Genomic DNA, 19,077 nt, shown 5'->3' on the forward strand with positions numbered 1-19,077 from the left:
TCTGCTGACAGTGGCATAGTTTGTGTTCATTATTCTGATGCAATGGGGTATCTGGGCAAGGGGCACAGAGGAGAGGAACATGGCCAAGACCCAATGGCTCTCCTTGTGAATATTTAAAAGCCATTTAAATAGATTTCTTTTTATCTCCTAATTTCCTATTGATGACAGCACTGAAACTACTTGTCTCATTTTTCAAATCAAAGCTTCCTAGAGCAAAATGGCCTGGAGACTGAACAGCTCTTGAAGCTCTATTAATCATAAGGGTAAGGACAGGGAGCCCAATAAACTGTTCAGGGGGTGGAAAAGTACTTACGACCACCTCTCCCTTCAGCCAGCCTCTTCACATTGCTCCTTTGAGGCTGGTTTCTTGTGAAGGGTCTTTTTCCCCCCGCTCAGAAATGACTTTATAAGTACCTTTTTTTTTTTTTTTTTTTTAACATACACCTATTGATTTCTCTCAAAGACTTTTACTAGAGTCAGATAGCTGTGCCCTGGGCCAATCTGATGTGTCTGCCCTCAGAACATATGACTCTCAGAAGGCATCATGAGGTCCTAAGCCATAGTCTGCATTGGGCCATTGTCTCCCTTAGGTTTAGGAACCAGAGTGATGTGGGCTGGAATCCTGCCTCAACCATTGTTACTTGGACAAGTAACTTAACTTTGGTTTCTTCATCTGCTCTGTCCCTAGTGGAATAACTGTCCCTAGTGGAATAACAATATCTGTCTCCTAGGGTTATTTTTAGGATGAGTGATAATTGTCTCTTTTCTTTTTGTCACTGGCAAATCATGTACCAGCTCTGTCTTTCATCTGTTGTGTAGCTATAGAATTTTCAGAGCAGTGCTAGTTTGGTAAAGTGTTGGGGCTTTGAGGCTACTCTCCAGAGCTCCAGACATAAGATCCTGAGAAAACACTGTTTATTAATTTCAAAGCTTGGCTTGGGGTGCTAGTAGAGATTACATGGCATGAGGGCTCTAAAGCCTCTATAGGCCCTCTTGGTTATCTACTATTTATCAACTTTAGCTCCATAAAATTAGTGCAAGTTATTTCATTCTCTCTCTAGATTTTTTTCCTGTGTATTTAGATCTTTAGTGATTTACAACATAATATAAAACAAACAAAAGAGACTGATTTCTGTGACTAGATGTTATTCATTGTGTCATCCTAGAGCAGGGGGCTGGAGGAAGAGGCTATTCTCCAAGGAAAATTGAGGTAGAGTTAGTGCTGGACTACTAAAATCATTGCCTGTTTCTCCTTCATGCAATGTGCGGGAAGTGGCCAATGATTTCCTAAGCTGATGACTGTTTCCTAGGTCATAGGCCTCTAGAACCCTGGGTATCAGAGGGATGTGGTCCAAACCAAGCCAGAAGAAACCAACTGGGGCAGGAAAGATGGTAACTGACTGGCAGAGTAGCAAACTCAGCACCCTATGGGGAAAAGAGCATTATTTGCTCCTCAGAGACATTGAAGAACTAGTATAACACTAAGAGACTTTGTTAAAAGGAGAAAAGGACAAACCTGGAAGAACCTATCAGTTGTATTCAACTTAGATTAGAGTTCAGTCTCTACCAGTGCAGGGGAGGAAAGCAGCTAGGCCTAAAGCAGCACTAAGTCTGGTCCTCCCACTCCTTTTCCCTGACTTCTTTGGCCTGAAGAAACCTGGGCCAGGTTTCTGTTCGACATCTGCAGACCCCAGAAGGACTAGAGAAATCTCTCTGGAGGGCCGAAGTGGGAGGGACCCTTCTAAAAATACAAATACAGTTAATATGGAAGAAGCAAGGGTAGTTCTGGAGGTTTTCACATGCCCAAATATTTCCTACTTTTCCTCCAGCTCAGCTGTTAGCAAGTACAGTTTCCCTACCTGACCTTTTATCCCCAAAAGAAAATTGGTAAGTGTGCCCCTTCCCTTTCCCCAGACATGTACTCCTTGGGGCCTCCTGTGGTAGAGGTCCCATGGCAAGGCCTAGGCAGGGCTTAGTCTCAACTGGCTCCTGCTGGGGCCTTGAGATCCTCCAAAGCATTGTCCTGGTCATTGCCTTCCTTAATGGGTTTCAGTTCAAAGCCTGTTTCCTTAAATTTGCTCAACTGAAGAGATTCTATCATATTTTCTTCTGAACACTGGTGCATTTCCAGAGCCTCTTGCACTATAAGAGGGTCAATGCCCTTCTCACATAGCTGTCCATGTGCAGAGATAGTTGAGAATCTATCCAATATTCTCTCCTTTCTTCTTCATGGCTCTCAGGACACACTCAGGTGAATAGCTCATGTTGACCACTTTCTCCATACACTTCCACTTACTGGGGGACAGTGTCTGCAGTTCAGAATAGGCCTGGGGACAATTGGGAGTGTTGGGTACTTGTGACACTGAGAAATTAGGAGGGACTCTGGGACCCATATTTGCAGATGATGATTCTTCTGTGTACACAGACAAGATAGAGAGGGAAGGCATCTGAGGAGGTTAGGGTTGGCACTTCTATGCCACTGTCTGAGTTCAAGCCCAAGAATATGATGCCTATTAAACTCCCTGGCACTGTTTTCAGTAGAAGGCTTTAGAGAATTTCAGAAGATGTCGTTGTGGGAGCAGGATGTGCTTTGTAAGGTGCTTGTCAGCTTGGCTGTCTTCTGATTGCTATCATTAGAGTCAAGTTTGGGAAAGGACTAAGATTTGATATTGCTTACTACAGGAATGGGTTGAGGAGGGACACTTTGGAAGACAGTGACATCTTTTCATAGTTGCCCAACTGTGGTAAGGTTATAAAGCCAGTGGTTTTATAAAGAGGCTTGATATCTAGATTAGCCTGCTTCAGGATCTCATCCTGTAACACAGAGCCTCCTCTGGGCAAGTTACTGTCCAATAATGGGTCTAATGGCTCCTACTAGAATGTTTCTCAGCTCTTCCTTCTCAACAATAGTTTTTAACTCCAGGTTATCAAATGGGCTTTCTTCACATTCAAAGTCAGCAGGATTGAAATCTGCCTTTGTGTGGAGTGGGCTGAGAACTTTCTGTCATTGCTGCTGACCCAAGTTGGGATGAGGATGCTGTTGTGCTGTAAGCTGCAAGGATGGGGTTAATAGGAGATGGCTATACTGTGAGTCTTAGAGAAGCTAATTTTGCTGTCACTCTCTGGGCTACTCTTAGCATTCACTTTAACTCCTACTTCCTTAGCTTTGTGCTGATTCCCACTGGGTTTCTTAGATTCTTGGATTTTCTTAATATCTTCAGTCCACTCAATAGTTTACTTTTACAAGGAGAAGTCAGACTATATTTTTCTGACAACCTGTAAACAATCAGGTAAGGAGAAGCCAATAGATAGATTAACTTTACCTGTTGTCTTGAATTTGTCTCCCATCTTAAATGGGACATCATCAAGGTAACTGAAAATTTCATGAAGATCTGCACCCAACTTCTTAGAAGCTGTTTAGAACCTGAATGCCACTGCCATGCCAGAAGCTGAAAGGTGTGTACTCTGGCTGGCCTCCCAAGCTCAGTCCCCACCAAGCTCCTGATGTCTCCTAGGGAGAACAAATGCCTCCACCTCCAGCTCTGCCCACCCTGGGCCAGGCATCACCATAGCCATTGCCATTAATACAGCCACCAATGTTGAAATCCTTTCAATTCTTTTTTTTTTCTTTTTTTTTTTTTTTAGCTTGTAAAAAGATAGTAAAAGTCTCTACTGTATATATTTGCTGGAGGATTAATGAGAACTTCATATCCCACTTGCCTGCTTTATTTTTTCATTTAGGTACCTTTCATGATTTTACTTACTTTACATTTTCCTTGTTTATCTTCACAAAAGTCTGCCTTTTCCAAAGTAAGCTCTATGAAGTCAGAGATTTTGTCATGTCTGCTTACTGCTCAGTTGCCTAGCACATAGTGCCTCGTAAATAACAGATACTAAAATATTTTGTTGAGTGAATGAATATGGAATAGTGCCTGAAACATAGTAAGCACTGCAAAAATGTGAACTTCTTTAAAAATATCATTAGCTACTATCAGGGCTCTTAGGTGGCTCTGTCAGCCAAACATCCAACTTGAGTCAGGGTCATGAGTTGAAGCCCTGTGTTGGGCTCCACTCTGAACATGGAGCCTACTTAAAAAGTAAAATTATTAGCTACTGTCTATATATTGGGAGTAATAAAATATCTTCCTCATGGAGTAGGATAAGAGATAAATAATGTACCTGGCATAGTACACAGTAATCCTTCAATAAGTGGTGACTGGATTATGTATGAGTGATTGTTAGTCATTTTCAGCAAAAATATTTTGTGAAGAAAGCACTTGTAGTTAGGTTCTCTCCTACTCTGTGTTTCAGCTTTAAGTTTTTTAAAAATTTGACTTCATCCTTGGGTGAAGGATGAAAAAGGGGTACAGGAAGAGACTTGAATAGGCAGTGAATATTAGACAACTTAATTTGATTTAATTTAATCTTTAAGTCTTAATTTAAATTCCAATTAATTAGAATACAATGTAATATTAGATGCAGGTATGGAATTTAGTGATTCATCACTTGCATACAACATCCAGTGCTCATTACAACAAGTGCCCTCTTTAATACCCATCACGTATTTAACTCATCCCACCCCACCATCCACTTCCCCTCCCATAACCATCAGTTTGTTCTCTATAGTTAAGAGTCTGTTTCTTGGTTTACCTCTGTTTTTTCCCTCTGAATTCATTTGCTTTGTTTCTTAAATTCCACATATGAGTGAAATCATATGGTATTTGTCTTTCTCTGACTAACTTATTTTGCTTGGGATAAAACACTCTAGCTCTATCCATATTGTTCCAAATGGCAAGATTTCATTCTTTTTGATGACTAATATGCCATCATGTATGTGTGTATGTGTATATATATATGTATATATGTGATATACATGTGATATATATGTGATATATAGGTATGCATATATATATATGGTATGTATACATACCACATCTTTATTCAGTCATCAGTTGATGGACATTTGGGCTCTCACAATAGTTTGGCTATTATTGATAGTGCTGTTATAAACATCAGGGTGCATGTGCCTCTTCGAATAAGTATTTTTGTAGCCTTGGGTAAATACCTAGGACTGCAGTTGCTGGATTGTATGGTAGTTTTATTTTTAACTTTTTGAGGCAGCTCCAAATAGTATAAACACATAGATCAATGGAGAAGAATAGAGAACCCAGAAATGGGCCCATAACTATATGGTCAACTAATCTTCAGCCAAGGAAGAAAGACTATCCAATGGAAAAAGACAGTCTCTTCAACAAATGGTGTTGTAAAAACCAGATAGTGACATGCAGAACCATGAAACTGGACCACTTTCTTACTTCATATACAAAAATAAATTCAAAGCAGATGAAAGACTTAAATGTGAGACTGGAAACTGTCAGAATCCTAGAGGAGAACACAAGCAGAAACCTCCCTTGACCTTGACTGTTGCAACTTCTTATTAGACACTTCTTTGGAGGCAAGGGATACAAAAACAAAAATGAACTGTTGGGATTTCATCAAGACAAAAGGCTTCCACACAGTAAAAGAAATAATCAATAGGGAACCCCGGGTGGCGCAGCGGTTTAGTGCTTGCCTTTGGCCCAGGGCGCGATCCTGGAGACCCGGGATCGAATCCCACATCGGGCTCCCGGTGCATGGAGCCTGCTTCTCCCTCTGCCTATGTCTCTGCCTCTCTCTCTCTCTCTCTCTCTCTCTCTCTGTGTGACTATCATAAATAAATAAAAATTAAAAAAAAGAAAGAATCAATAAAACTAAAAGGCAGCCTATAACTGGGAGAAGATATTTATGAATGACATATCTGATAAAGGGTTAGTATCTAGAATCTATAAAGAACTTACCAAACTCAACACCCCCAAAAAACCAAATAATCCAGTTAAGAAGGGGGCAGAAGAGATGAATAGACACATTTCCAAAGAAGACATCCAGATGACTAACAGACACATGAAAAGATGCTCAACATGACTCATTATCAAGGAAATACATATCAAAACCAGGGTGAGATACCACCTCACACCTGTCAGAATGGTTAAAGTTAATGACACAGAAACAACAGGTGTTGGCGAGGGTGTGGAGAAAGGGGGGGCCCTCTTGCACTGTAGGTGGAAATGCAGGCTGATGCAGCCACTCTGGAGAACAGTTTGGAGATTATTCAAAAAGTTGAAAATAGAACCACCCTATCTATGATCCAGTAATTACACTACTAGATATTTAGCCAAAGGATACAAAAATACATATTTGAAGGCGTCCACACACCTTGATGTTTATAGCAGCATTATCAGCAATAGCCAGACTATGGAAAGAGCCCAAATGTTCATCAACTAACTAATGAATAGAGATGAGCTGTGTGCGCACACACACACACACACAGGCATGTTACTCAACTATCAAAAAGAGTGATGTCTTGCTATTTACAATGACATGGATGGAGCTAGACTGTATTATGCTAAGCAAAATATGTCAGAGAAAGATACTGTATGAATTTCATTCATATGTGGAATTTAAGGGAAAAAACAGATAAACATAGGGGAAGGGAGAAAAAAAGAGGGAGGCAAACCATAAGAGACTTAACTGTAGAGAACAAACAGGGTTGCTGAAGGGGAGGTGGGTGAGGTATGAGCTAAATGGGTGATGGGTATTAAGGAAGACCCTTGTGGTGATGAGCAATGAGTGTTATATATAAGTGATGAATCACTAAATTCTGCTCCTGAAATAAATATATGTTAGTAAACTATAATTTAAATAAAAACTTGAAACAAAAAAGAAAGAAAAGGAATAATGTCTGAACAGAATGAGGAGTTGTACTCCTGTTGAACTGGAACATAAGGTATATGTAATGGACCTACTCAAGTTAGAGCTAGAAAGGTAATTCTGGATCTGATCGTGTGGGATCTTGAATGCCAAGTTAAAGTGTTTAGTTCATCTGACAAAGGAGACATACCCATACCTTCCAGGGAGCAAACTGATTAGAGTCATAGGAAGATAAATTGGTCCATGGTCAACAGTGGAGATGAATGAAAAAAGGACAGATGTGAGAAATATCCTCAAGAAACTCTTGTCAGGAATTGGTAATAATTGAATATGAGATGAAGAACTGGCGTAGATTTGAACTTGGGTGATTTTCTATTTCTATTAGTAGTAGTAGTAATAGAAATAATAGTAGAAATAGAAATAATAAAAAGAGAAATCATAAAATAATAGAAAAAGAAAATCATAAAAAAGAGGATATTTTTTGAGGGGGAAGAAAATGAGTTTGTAACCTGTTGAGTTTAAGATATTAATGGAACATGCAGTTTGTGATGGAATTTGAGACTCAAGGCAGGATGAGAGATGTAATTTTCATTCATTCATTTGTCCAGTGAATATCATTGAGCACCTAGCACATACCAGACACTGTATCAGTCATTGGGAATACAAAGATGAAAAGCATAAACCCTGACTGCAATTTCCTTTTTGCCATACTCAGCTTTTTAACTGAAGTGTAAGAGGAAGACACTCCTCTATTGATAACTTTAAATTATCAAGATCAACAATATAACAATTGTAATATGTATGATTCTTAATATGTTTCATTACTTTTATGGTTATAGACTTATATTAGAAGGGGTTTCGGGATCCCTGGGTGGCGCAGCGGTTTGGCGCCTGCCTTTGGCCCAGGGCGCGATCCCGGAGACCCGGGATCAAATCCCACATCGGGTTCCCGGTGCATGGAGCCTGCCTCTCCCTCTGCCTGTGTCTCTGCCTCTCTCTCTCTCTCTGTGTGTGACTATCATAAATAAATAAAAATTAAAAAAAAATTAAAAAAAAAGAAGGGGTTTCATCATGAAAACATAACTGCTTATAATTTATAACCTAGGGTTCAAGGAAATCCTGATGTAATGATCTTAAACAGTTTGAGGATATAGCTGTGTCTGACTTTGACCAATGATTAGGTTATCATTTCATCAGCGTATCTAACATAGTGAGCATAGGAAAAAGAGTAAAAAATACTTCTGTTTTTGAGAAAGCCTTCTGTTTCTCAAAAGCTTAAATTCGGTGGATAGATCTGAATCATCTTTATTTCCTCACAGTACTTAGCACAATGCCTCATAGGCATTTAATAAATATATATTGAATGAGCGGATGAGTGAATCTATGAGTCTTCAGGTCTCCTGAAGCAAGTGAATCAGCTGGATAACTGCCAGGAATTCCTTTGCCACCCCAACTGGGGGCAGGACTGATGTCTCCTGGGTTTTACGGAGGGGGATAGGTGAAAAAAAGAAGGCAAGGTTTGTTTTACTTTATGCAGGTAAAAATTGGAAGATATAGAATAGTGAATGGATAAGCTTATAACTGAAATGCCATCTGTATGATTGTCTAAAGATTTTAGGAAGAAACTTTCAATCCCTTAGCTCATGTAAACTGGAATAATTGGCACTCTGGGCTGTGTAGTTGTGTTACTTGGCACAAAGAGAACAAAAATGTATTAAGTGTGTTATAGGGAGATCAAAAAAGACTAAGAATAAATTGAGATCATAACCTTTCCCAGTCATTTTTACTTTGGGCTGATGTCTGAATTATCCATTTTGGAGTCACATGATTCTGTCTACTGCTAGACTGCCTGGTATGCTTGGAGCAGCGGCAATTAATTCAGCGGCTCCATGGCTCACTACTGACAGACTGTACTGAAGAAGTTCAGCATATCAGTGAGAGAAGACTGAAGATTAAGGATGAAGAAGCAAATGGAACTACTGCTACATCCCTGGATAAAATCATCCCAAGGCCAAAAAGGATATTAATCACTCTCTCAGCCTTCAAGGGGAGAAGCCCAGGAAAGCAACTCAACTTTAGACTCTGCTATAATTGCTTCAAAGAAGAATTAAAGGATACTCAACTTCAAAGCATGGGACCAAGAAATGTGGGTTTAAAGTATGAGAACATGGTAACCATGCTTTTAAGGAATCGAAACATATGTTATGAGATACTTACTCTGATATTCTCTTTCACTGACAATTTCCTGAAGAATTAATAATTAGTTCTCTTATTGCAATGAATGCAAAAAGTAGGAATCAGGAAACTCACACTAATGTGCATTAATTACTACTTTGACCAGATAAATTAAAATCAACAGGTCTTTAGAACTTAAAAAGCTAACCATATGAAGGCAGTTGTTTTTTACAGTAAAGGATTCTTGAAAATGGCACTGTAGACAGATTGTTATAAACCAGATAATGTTTCCTAAAAGGAACAATATTGTACCTAGAGGTTTTTTTTTTTTTTTTTTAAATTTATTTATGATAGTCACACACACACACACAGAGAGAGAGAGAGAGAGAGGCAGAGACACAGGCAGAGGGAGAAGCAGGCTCCATGCACCGGGAGTCCAATGTGGGATTCGATCCCAGGTCTCCAGGATCGCACCCTGGGCCAAAGGCAGGCGCTAAACCGCTGTGCCACCCAGGGATCCCTGTACCTAGAGGTTTTTAAAATAATATCGTAAAAGCAATGGTAAAACTAAATTTGTATCCTCTATAATAACTGAAAAATTGTGGTCCAGGTTAGAGTATGCAGAATGGTCAAATAGGGTTCTATATTTTATTTTATTTTATTTTATTTTATTTTATTTTATTTTATTTTATTTTATTATTTTATTTTATTTTTTGGGTTCTACATTTTAAAATACTTTATAAGATTTAAAATATTATACAAATTCTATTATTAAACATGGAAATAAGGGTATATTAATTCAAGAGAGTTGTTCCATGAAGCCTACACAAAGCAGGGATTTAATTGTGTTAAACAGTTGAACTACAGTTAATATGCTACTTAGAATAAACAGTATTAAATATCTAATTAGTGACAGTTTTTCTTGTTTTTTTAAATTCAAAGCTTGCTTTGCTATTTTTTCTTTTCTTTAAAAAGAGAGGTAGTTTGAATGATTCATTTCCAAGAATTAGAATTCTTTCTTTTTTTCTTAATTTCTGGTGGTAAAGTTAATAGCAAAATAATTTGGTTAGGGTTATAGTTGAGGTAGTGTGTGCTTAGTTTATATGGCTACTTCTAATAATGCTTCCTTCCATTTTCTGAAGTAAAAGTACTTTCACTTCCTAATACCTGCAGTCTTTTCAAATGTACAGGTGTTATCCAGGCTAGTATATTGGGAGGACATTCATTCATTAATTCATTCAGCAAGTATTTTATTGAACATCTACTATATGCCAGACACTGTAGGTAATGGGATATAAGAGTGAACAAGAGGGACAAGGTGCCAGCCTTAAAAGGGCTTATGTGTCAAGAAGGGAAAAATAAGATGATGAGTTAGAGAGTGGGTTAGGGAGAGATATGTGTGTTGGGAGTCATGTAGATGGGGTGATCAGAGAATGATTTTCTGAGGAGGTGATATTTGCTCTGTCATTTAAAAAAATATATTTTATTTATTTCATTTCATTATTTTATTGTTTTATTTTATTTATTAATTAGAATGCAGGAGCACAAGCAAGGGGAGCAACAGAGAGAGGGGGAGGAAGCAGGCTTCCTGCAGAGCAGGGAGCCTGATGCAGGGCTCAGTCCCTGGACCCTGGGATCATGACCTGAGCCAAAGAAGGCAGATATGCTCTACTGACTGAGCCACTCAGTTGCCTCTGCTCTGTGATTTGAATGACAAAGAAAGGTCAGTCATATGACAGTGATCTGAGAGTAAAGGGCTTCAGAAAAGGGAACAGCAGCAAATACCAAGGCCTAGAACAAGGATACACCAGGTAAAATATAGGCTGCCTAGTTAAGTTTGAATTTGAATTTAAATTTGATAAACAATGAGTATATACTGTCCCAAATATTGTATGGGTCATACTTATACAAAAAATAATTCATTTTTATCTGATATTCAAATTTTATCAGGCATCCTGTATTTTTATTTGCTAAATCTGACAACTCTGTAGTCTAGGGTGTTCAAGGAACAGAAAGAAGTCTGCTTTTGCCAGAACACAGTAAGTGAGGGGGTTGTGGTAGGCTGTAAATTTGGAGATATTGGTAGGGGCTGGATTATTTAGAATTTGGATTTATCCTAAGTGGAATGAGAAGCCACTGGAGTATTTTAAGCAGGGGAATAAGGCAGTCTGTTAAATACATGGGTAGACAAGAAAAAGATGGTTACATGTTAATTATATCTTGTGTTCTCTTCTTGATATAGGTGTGTGTGTGTGTGTGGAATACCTTTACAAATGGAAATTTCTTTAATGAAAGGGAAATGTTTGCCCTGCTCTTAGAAGGGCAGAGAGCTCCTCCAGGGTCTACTGCTTCTCAGTTACCTTCAGCTCAAGATAATCCTTATGCCCAAGTGGCATATTTTGAGATGACATATTCTGATTCCCTTCAATACATTTTACATTTACGTTCCTATTCATCTTATAGGTGCAAAAGCTCTTTGAGATTTTAGATCCTGGCCCTTTTTAAGTTCAAGGCAATCTGCTGCTTGACAATGTGTAGTCCCTCTCTGCCCTCCCCATCCATACCAGTTCTCCTAAAAAGTCTGTATTAAAAGCAAAAGAATAAAGTTATCAGGAGGGATTTCAGTAGTTGAGGGAACCTAATTGTATAAAATCAGTCTGTCTTTTTGGAAAGTTACTGAGTTATCTCAAATAACATAGATCTCACTTCCTAAATCAAAGTCACATTCACTGCCCATTATTACACTTTCCCCTCTGCAGTGCTTCCTTACTTGATTAGATTCCATCATTTGCACTGAGTTCAGATAATGTTCCTATGATCTTAGCTCCTATTGAACCCCTGCGCTTGATTCATAGCACAGGAAAAGCCATGGTTCTGACACTTTGAGTCCCTGAACTCTTGCATCAACTAAGTGTCAGCAAAGGACCCGAGGACGGAAACATAGTTCATTGGTTCCTTAACTCGCACCCCATAGACCTGTGGGCCAGATGGGGAAGACTCTTAACTAAAGCCTGGGGACTTAGGAATGCTTCCCTTTCAGTCATGACCTGGAGCAGCAATTGTGATGGGGAGCAAGACTGATGCCACGTGCCTGAACTGAGGCTTTCTCCTTAATGAGGAAGAGGCTCCCTGGCCTCCCACAGTTCAGGAAGGAGGCAGAACCCAGCAGCACTACATCCTCACTTTCTTTCCGTCCTTAAAACTTGGTTCAGTGTTTCTTTGTGATATACATCACTTCTACCAGCTGTGAGGGCAGGAGGAAAAGCAATTAAGGGCATTATTAATCACCAAGTTCCCACAGAGAAGGGTCAAACTGCAGCAGGATTAGACAAAGCAACAACAATTCTATCACCAACAAAGTTATAAAAGTAGATAGCTCAACATTTTAGAGCTATATTTGGGCTTATTCTTTCTTAGCCCTAAAAAATATTATTGAAAGTGAACATCCCAGAGGTGATTAAAAACTTGCCTTCCTCTGAGTTTTGGAATTGAGTTCTAGCAATATTTGAGTTTGGCAATTTTTGAGTCTCCTTCGGGAGGCTGTGGCAAAGTGAGTTGGAAAATGTATCTGTGGTTTTGTAGATGAGAAAGGGTTTCTGCTTCTTATTGTACGTGTACTAGAATTTCTTCACTAAAATCCATGGAAAGTGGGACACCTGGGTGACTCAGCAGTTGGGCATCTGCCTTCGGCTCAGCTCAGGGTGTGATCCTGATCCAGGATCAAGTCCTGCATTGGGCTCCCTGCGGGGAGCCTGCTTCTCCTCTGCCTATGTCTCTGCCTCTCTCTCTCTCTCTCTCTCTCTCTCTCTCTGTGTGTGTGTCTCATGAATAAATGAATAAATCTTTTTAAAAAATCCATGGAAAATGAGAAAAACTTTTTATGGAATTCGTTTTGTAAATGCATTTAAAATATCTGTTGAAATTGTTAATTTTATAACAGTACTATCCAAATTTTTTGAAGCAGGGTGTTTCTTTTGGTGACAACCCATCACCCAAAAGGAACATTCACAGAGGGGCCTGCTGATTACTGCCTCTGAATGATCAGACTGCTCTTAATGCTGCCTTTTGTGTGATTCTTTCATATTAATTTTCTCATTTAATCAGTCAAGAAATATTTATTGAAGATCTGTTGTGGGTCAGGGTTATAGTAGAGAATAAAACAGGCACATCCTCCTTCCTCATAAAATTTATAATCTAGCAAAGAAGACAAATGCTAAATAGACCTAAACATAAATTATAGATATCACATTATTTTATCTTTAAAACCATGAGTATGAAAAAAAAAAAAAACCATGAGTATGTACATCTAAGAAATCTCACATTTTCTTAACACCTGCTAATTATATTATTCATGATGGCAACATCTAAGGCAACAGGTGGTTGGCTTAGATGCAAAAGATCAATCACTTTTCAATTATATTACTGACTCTGATATGCTTGCCTCAACTGGGGAAGAAGCTTTAGCAGCAAGTTTTGCTATGTGAGAACACTTTGTAAGGTTTTTTAAGAGTGTTTTGGGGAATTGAGTCAGTTGAGATGGTGGAGTGGGGAAGAAGGAAGAAAGTATAAAGTATAAGGAACTTTAATTTTATAGCTTTAACCCAAATACCCTGAAAGCAGATGGGCTCAAGGAAACACAAGAAGGATAAGAAGGGAAATCCCAGGCAGAGCCAAACAAATGTTCATTGGATCAGCAACTACAGTCCCAGGTGGGGAGGAGGAGGCTCAAATTTCCTCATTCCCAGGACTTTTTCTTTCCTTTATACTCTAAATAACTTCTCTGGTCTCAGAGGGGACTTCACAGGGCACTATGAGAAGTAATTAGTGTTTAAATAGCCCCTTTGAGATCTAGGGAAAGTTACAAGGTAGAATATAATGGTTTAGGGTTGAGATCAACCAACAGTTTAGCTGGGGTCACTGGGGCAGCCACTGAAAAGCAAAAAAACGTTACCTAGCAAGAAGTATTAGCAGAATGCCTAGGGATAAATTGAAAAGAAAGGGATAAATGGATATTGTCAAGTCCTAGGTATAGTCTGGATTAATACTTCCTTTCCATGGTGTCCCAAACCACCTCCTTCTTTGTTCAGTGCCCTGGCTGTATAGGGTGTTATAAAGAAAACCACGGCCTCAAATGGAGTCACATATGCTAGGCAAGGTCCCCAAACCAGGGCTTAATACTTAACCTAACTGCAGTTGCAGTCTCCCCTAGAAATATATTAACCAATTGCTCAGGGATTTTCTGGTCAGCTGCAGTGAGGTAATCTGCCACCTTATATATGAGGTCATCTACCTTATAAGACCTCCTGGTGTTCCACCTAAGGAAAGTGACCTTGCCTGAAACAATCTCTTTCTTTTCTTTTACTAGTAACTTCCTTGCACCATCCTTCTTCCCATAAAAACTGTCCATTGTACAACTCCTTGGAACATCTCTCCACTTGCTAGATAGGTTGCTGTCGGATTCATGAATCGTTGGATAAAGCCAATTAGATCTTTAAATTTACTCAGTTGCATTCTTGTTCTTTAAAAAGGACAAAGGGGAACAACTCATCCAAAAAGAACTTCTCATGTTCTTCCTAAAATAATAGTAATTTTGCCAAAAATTTTAAATGCTACACAACACACAACGGAAGTAATTAAGATCAGTTAAGACTGTCCCAAACCCCGGTATTTAAAACCATTGGCCCTTTGAGAAGATTAGCTCCTGTTAAGTTGTTAGTAACCAATCAGTATTTGCCTATTTCTTGGTGAGGGGAACGGCCAATATTTTTTGATTTATTGGTTTATATTTCTATTATGACTTTATTCAAAGACTTATATTATGATGTAGTGATTAAAGGCATGGAACTCAGAGCACACTGTCCAGGCCTCACTATTTCTCAGCTGTGTGATCTTTCTTTCTTTCTTTCTTTCTTTCTTTCTTTCTTTCTTTCTTTCTTTCTTTCTTTCTTTCTTTCTTTCTTTCTTTCTTTCTTTCTTTCTTTCTTTCTTTCTTTCTTTTCTTTCTCTCTCTCTCTCTTTCTTTCTTTCTTTCTTTCTTTCTTTCTTTCTTTCTTTCTTTCTTTCTTTCTTTCTTTCTTCTTTTTAAAGATTTTATTTATTTATTCATGAGAGACACAGAGAGAGAGGCAGAGACACAGGCAGAGGGAGAAGCAGGCTCCATGCAGGGAGCCCGATGCGGGACTTGATTCCTGGACCCCAGGACCATGCCCTAGGCCGAAGGCAGGGGCCGTACTGCTGACCCACCCAGAGATCCCCCTCAGCTGTGTGATCTTGGGAAAATTACTTAACCTCTCTGTTCCTTGATTCCCTTATCTGTAAGAAGGCGGTAGTTATAGTACTATGGTATAAGTTTATTTTGAAGACTGAATGAATGTGTGTATGTGCTTTAGAATAGCACTTGGCACATGGTCAATCCCCAAAAGGGTTAAATATTATTATTTGAATTATTTAGGATAACTTTCCTGCTCTTGAGAACAGACATGAGCCAAATTTAATTTGGCTGGTAGCTGTGACTTTTGTCAGTTGCATTGATGGGACAGGCATGCACAAGTGGATGAATCTTTCCTTAAGGATCATTTGTCTGGTTTGTAATGAAGTAAATGTAACCCTTGGGTCCCTTGAAGGACCCACCCAGGCTAGATCATAATAACACTTATGTGTCAGGTACTTTCTATGTATCATTTCATTAAATCTTCACAGAGAACTCCAAGAGGAAGTACTACGATTATTCCCCATTTTATAGCTGAGAGAAATGAGGCATAGGGAAGTTAATGAAGAAAGTGCACAAAGTCAAACAGCTGGAAAATGGTAGAAAGTGAGTTTTCAAGCCCACTTATCTGACTCCAAAGACAGCTCTTAACAATGCTGCTGTGCTATCTTGACCTCTTTTAAGCAAGCACTTGCCCAACAAATATGAGAGAATACCTTCTCGGGGCCCTCCAGGAAGCCAATAGCAAGGCCTCCACTTACAAACAAAATGCACACAATGTCCCAAAAGGAACTTGTGCCATTTGATGGAGGAGAATCACACATGAGGAAATGAAGGGACTAGAGATGATTCCTAAGGTAACTTTTAAAATTAAGTCCTGAGATGGTATGCAAAAGATTTCAATAATATACTCCCAGTCCTTCATGTAGTCATCAAGATCATTTGCTCCTGGACCTGGAGGTGACCTACCACGGGACTCTTCGAGTTTCTTGCCGCTTGGGATCCCCATTTGAGCTTCTCCAGAGGTGTTCATTCACTCTGTGCTCAGCTGGTCCCTTCCAGCTATTGCCACACAATCCTCAAGCTAGTGTCTTATGAGTTTAGGAATTCTCTTTGAGCAAGGCACTGATTAGTGATTGTTTTTGGTGCTCTGTTTAAATTTTCACAAACCCAATAGCTTAAATGACATAAATTTATTATCTACAGTTATGGAAGTTAGAAGTTCCAACTTGGGCCTCCTTTGGACTAAATTCAGGGTAGAACTACATTTGATTCTGAAGGCCCTAGGGGAAAATATGTGTCCTTTTTTTTTAAAAAAATTATTTATTTATTGGAGCGCAAGCAGGGGGAGCAGTAGAGGGAGAGGGAGAAGCGGACTCCCCACTGAGCAGGGAGTCTGATGCAGGGCTCCATCCCAGGACCCTGGTATCATGACCTGAGCTGAAGGCAGATGCTTAACTGAGCCACCGAGGTGCTCCCATTTCCTTATCTTTTTCAGTGTCCTTGGCCAGTGGCCCCCTTCCTCTGTCTTCAAAGCAGGCAATGGCCTACGGAGCCTTTCTCGTATAGCCTGTTGTCCCATCTGCACCTGTTGTCTCATCTGTCTCTGACCGTAGCAGGAAAGATTCTCTGCTTTGAGGATTCATGTGATTAGATTTGATCTGCCTGGATAATCCAGGATGATTTTCAGAGTTTAAGGTCCTTAACTTTAATCACATCTGCAAAGTCCCTTTGCCATGTAAGGTACTGTATTCACAGTTTCTAGGGATTAGGACATGGATATCTTTGGGAGGTCATTATTCTGCATACCACAGGAATGAAACTGAAACTGTGTTTAGTGCCATCAGTTTAGAGTGCAAAAAATGTTACCCTGTAGCGGTTTTCCAATTGCTACCCCTGGACCCCTACCTGCCTTTTTAGCCAGAGGTCCTGGATGAGGTGAGGCTGGGAGGGGGCCCTCCAGCGATCAATTCGTGAACACCAGGAACTTAATCTGGGAGGTCAACCTGAGTTAATATTGCCTTGCAGGGAGGAAAGTGCTCAGTACTACAAGAGCACTTGTTCTAACCTGCTGCCGCTGCTCCTACCCACTGGTGTCACTGCCCCAACCTGGGCATCCAGTCCACTTTCAAGGGCTATGCTACAGAAAGTGTGGTGGTACTGAAGTTGCCAAGTACAAAGCTTACTGCCATTGCCATTGCTGCACTGACCAGAACTTACTGGGGAAGCAATTCTTCCCTTACCCATGGCACCCCATGCCCAAGCAGCCCCAGGTTCTCAATAACTTCCTTTAGTGAAATGGTCTTTTCCATTGACACTTCTGTGGGGTCAGCTGTCATTAAGGCCTAGTAAGAATCCTTCCCCTGATCCATGACCTTAGGGTGACCCTGAGAAGTACTGTTGAGTTTCCCTGCCTCTCAACACAGGTGACAATTACGGTAACTTTGAAGGAGGAGGCAAAGGAGGTGGGGTTCTTACTTCCTTCCTGTTGGTCCCTACCTGCAGCCTCTGGGCTTCTTATGCAAATTCACCCACTCCATCTTGGTCAGCCTTTGAGCTTAGTCTCTCAGTGGGGTGAGGGAGTTGGACCTTGATGCCAGTACAGTGTCTGTTAGTAATTGAAGGGCATTTTGGTGACTCGTCTAGGAAAAGTGAAAAAATGAAGTCTTCAAGGCAACTCCATGGGGCTACTATCAGAAACTAAGGAATAATTAGCAATTTCCAAAAGGCAAATTTCTTTTTTTTTTTTTTAAGATTTTTATTTATTTATTCATGAGAGAGAGAAAGAGAGAGAGAGAGGCAGAGACACAGGTAGAGGGAGAAGCAGGCTCCATGCAGGGAGCCCGACGTGGGACTTGATCCTGGGTCTCCAGGATTATACCCTGGGCCAAAGGCAGCGCTAAACCACTGAGCCACCCAGGCTGCCCCAAAAGGCAGATTTCTTTAGTAAAAAATATTTAAAATACCATCTCACTGGGCATCACACCAGCACTTCAAACATTTTTGTTTCAGGACTCCATTACACTCTTAAAATTAATTGATTGATTCTTCCAGTTTTGGTTGATGTGTGTTGGAGCTATTGGTAGTTTCCATATTAGAAATTAAATCAAGTATATATTAATTCATTAAAAACCTGCATTAGATATTTGTATAATTAACACATTTTTATGAAGACTATATTTTCTAAGACAAAATTTGAGAGAAGAGTCACCTTGTTTTACATTTTTGCTAATTTCTTATATTTGGCTTAATAGAAAACAGTTGAGTTTTTCATATCTGCTTCTGCCTTCAGTCTGTTGTGAGATCACAGTTGACCAGCTATCCTGGGGTAATTTCAAATTGTGTGCAAGAATGCTTTGGAGATGGTAAAGCAACATTAAAATGCTAGTTTGCTGTTTCTATATAGGGCTGCTAAAACAGGAAGTAACAGGAAATTCCTCCTTTGAGGCTCATCACACCTTTCTGATTAAACACAAGAGAACTCAGCCCACCCAGACATGAGGTGTTTGTTTCTTCTTACAGAGTTTCAGAAATAACATTCTCACAGAAACTTAGATGAAAAAAGTCCATCAATTACCAAAGTAAATCTGACTCCATGCTAGACAAATTATAATTCCAAGAGATTTGATTGGGAAGACTGGATGGCTCTATATTACGTTAAAAGAGAGTTTTGACATACTACCCCCTCTTCAAATCTATATACCTTTGAGAGGTAGGTATTCTGAGGCTTAGAGAGATTCATGGAAAAATTACCTACTAAAATGTCACACAGTTCTGATAAATGGTAAAACTGGGAATCCAGCCAATTGATTGCAAGTTCAGTAGCTTTTTTCCATTGCATTACAATGCTTTTGAGTGGTTTATCTCCTGCTCATGGGACTCTGAAAAAGAGGCAAGTAGAAAAAGCATGTCTAATTTGGAGGGAAGAATATAGGAAAAAAAATTTA

At 39.6% G+C, this 19,077-nt stretch overlaps 1 protein-coding gene and 1 pseudogene across 5 annotated transcripts in view; one reads left to right on the plus strand and one right to left on the minus strand.

Moving 5' to 3' along the window:
• The window catches only part of CRH (corticotropin releasing hormone), a 183,382-nt gene that overhangs the window by 33,347 nt on the left and 130,958 nt on the right, over positions 1-19,077 (plus strand). The window lies entirely within an intron of this gene.
• LOC144300260 (ubiquitin-associated protein 1-like) lies at positions 1,979-17,469 on the minus strand (annotated as a pseudogene).

This window comes from Canis aureus, chromosome 28 (genome assembly GCF_053574225.1).
Source record: "Canis aureus isolate CA01 chromosome 28, VMU_Caureus_v.1.0, whole genome shotgun sequence".
Classification (NCBI taxonomy): Eukaryota; Metazoa; Chordata; class Mammalia; order Carnivora; family Canidae; genus Canis; species Canis aureus.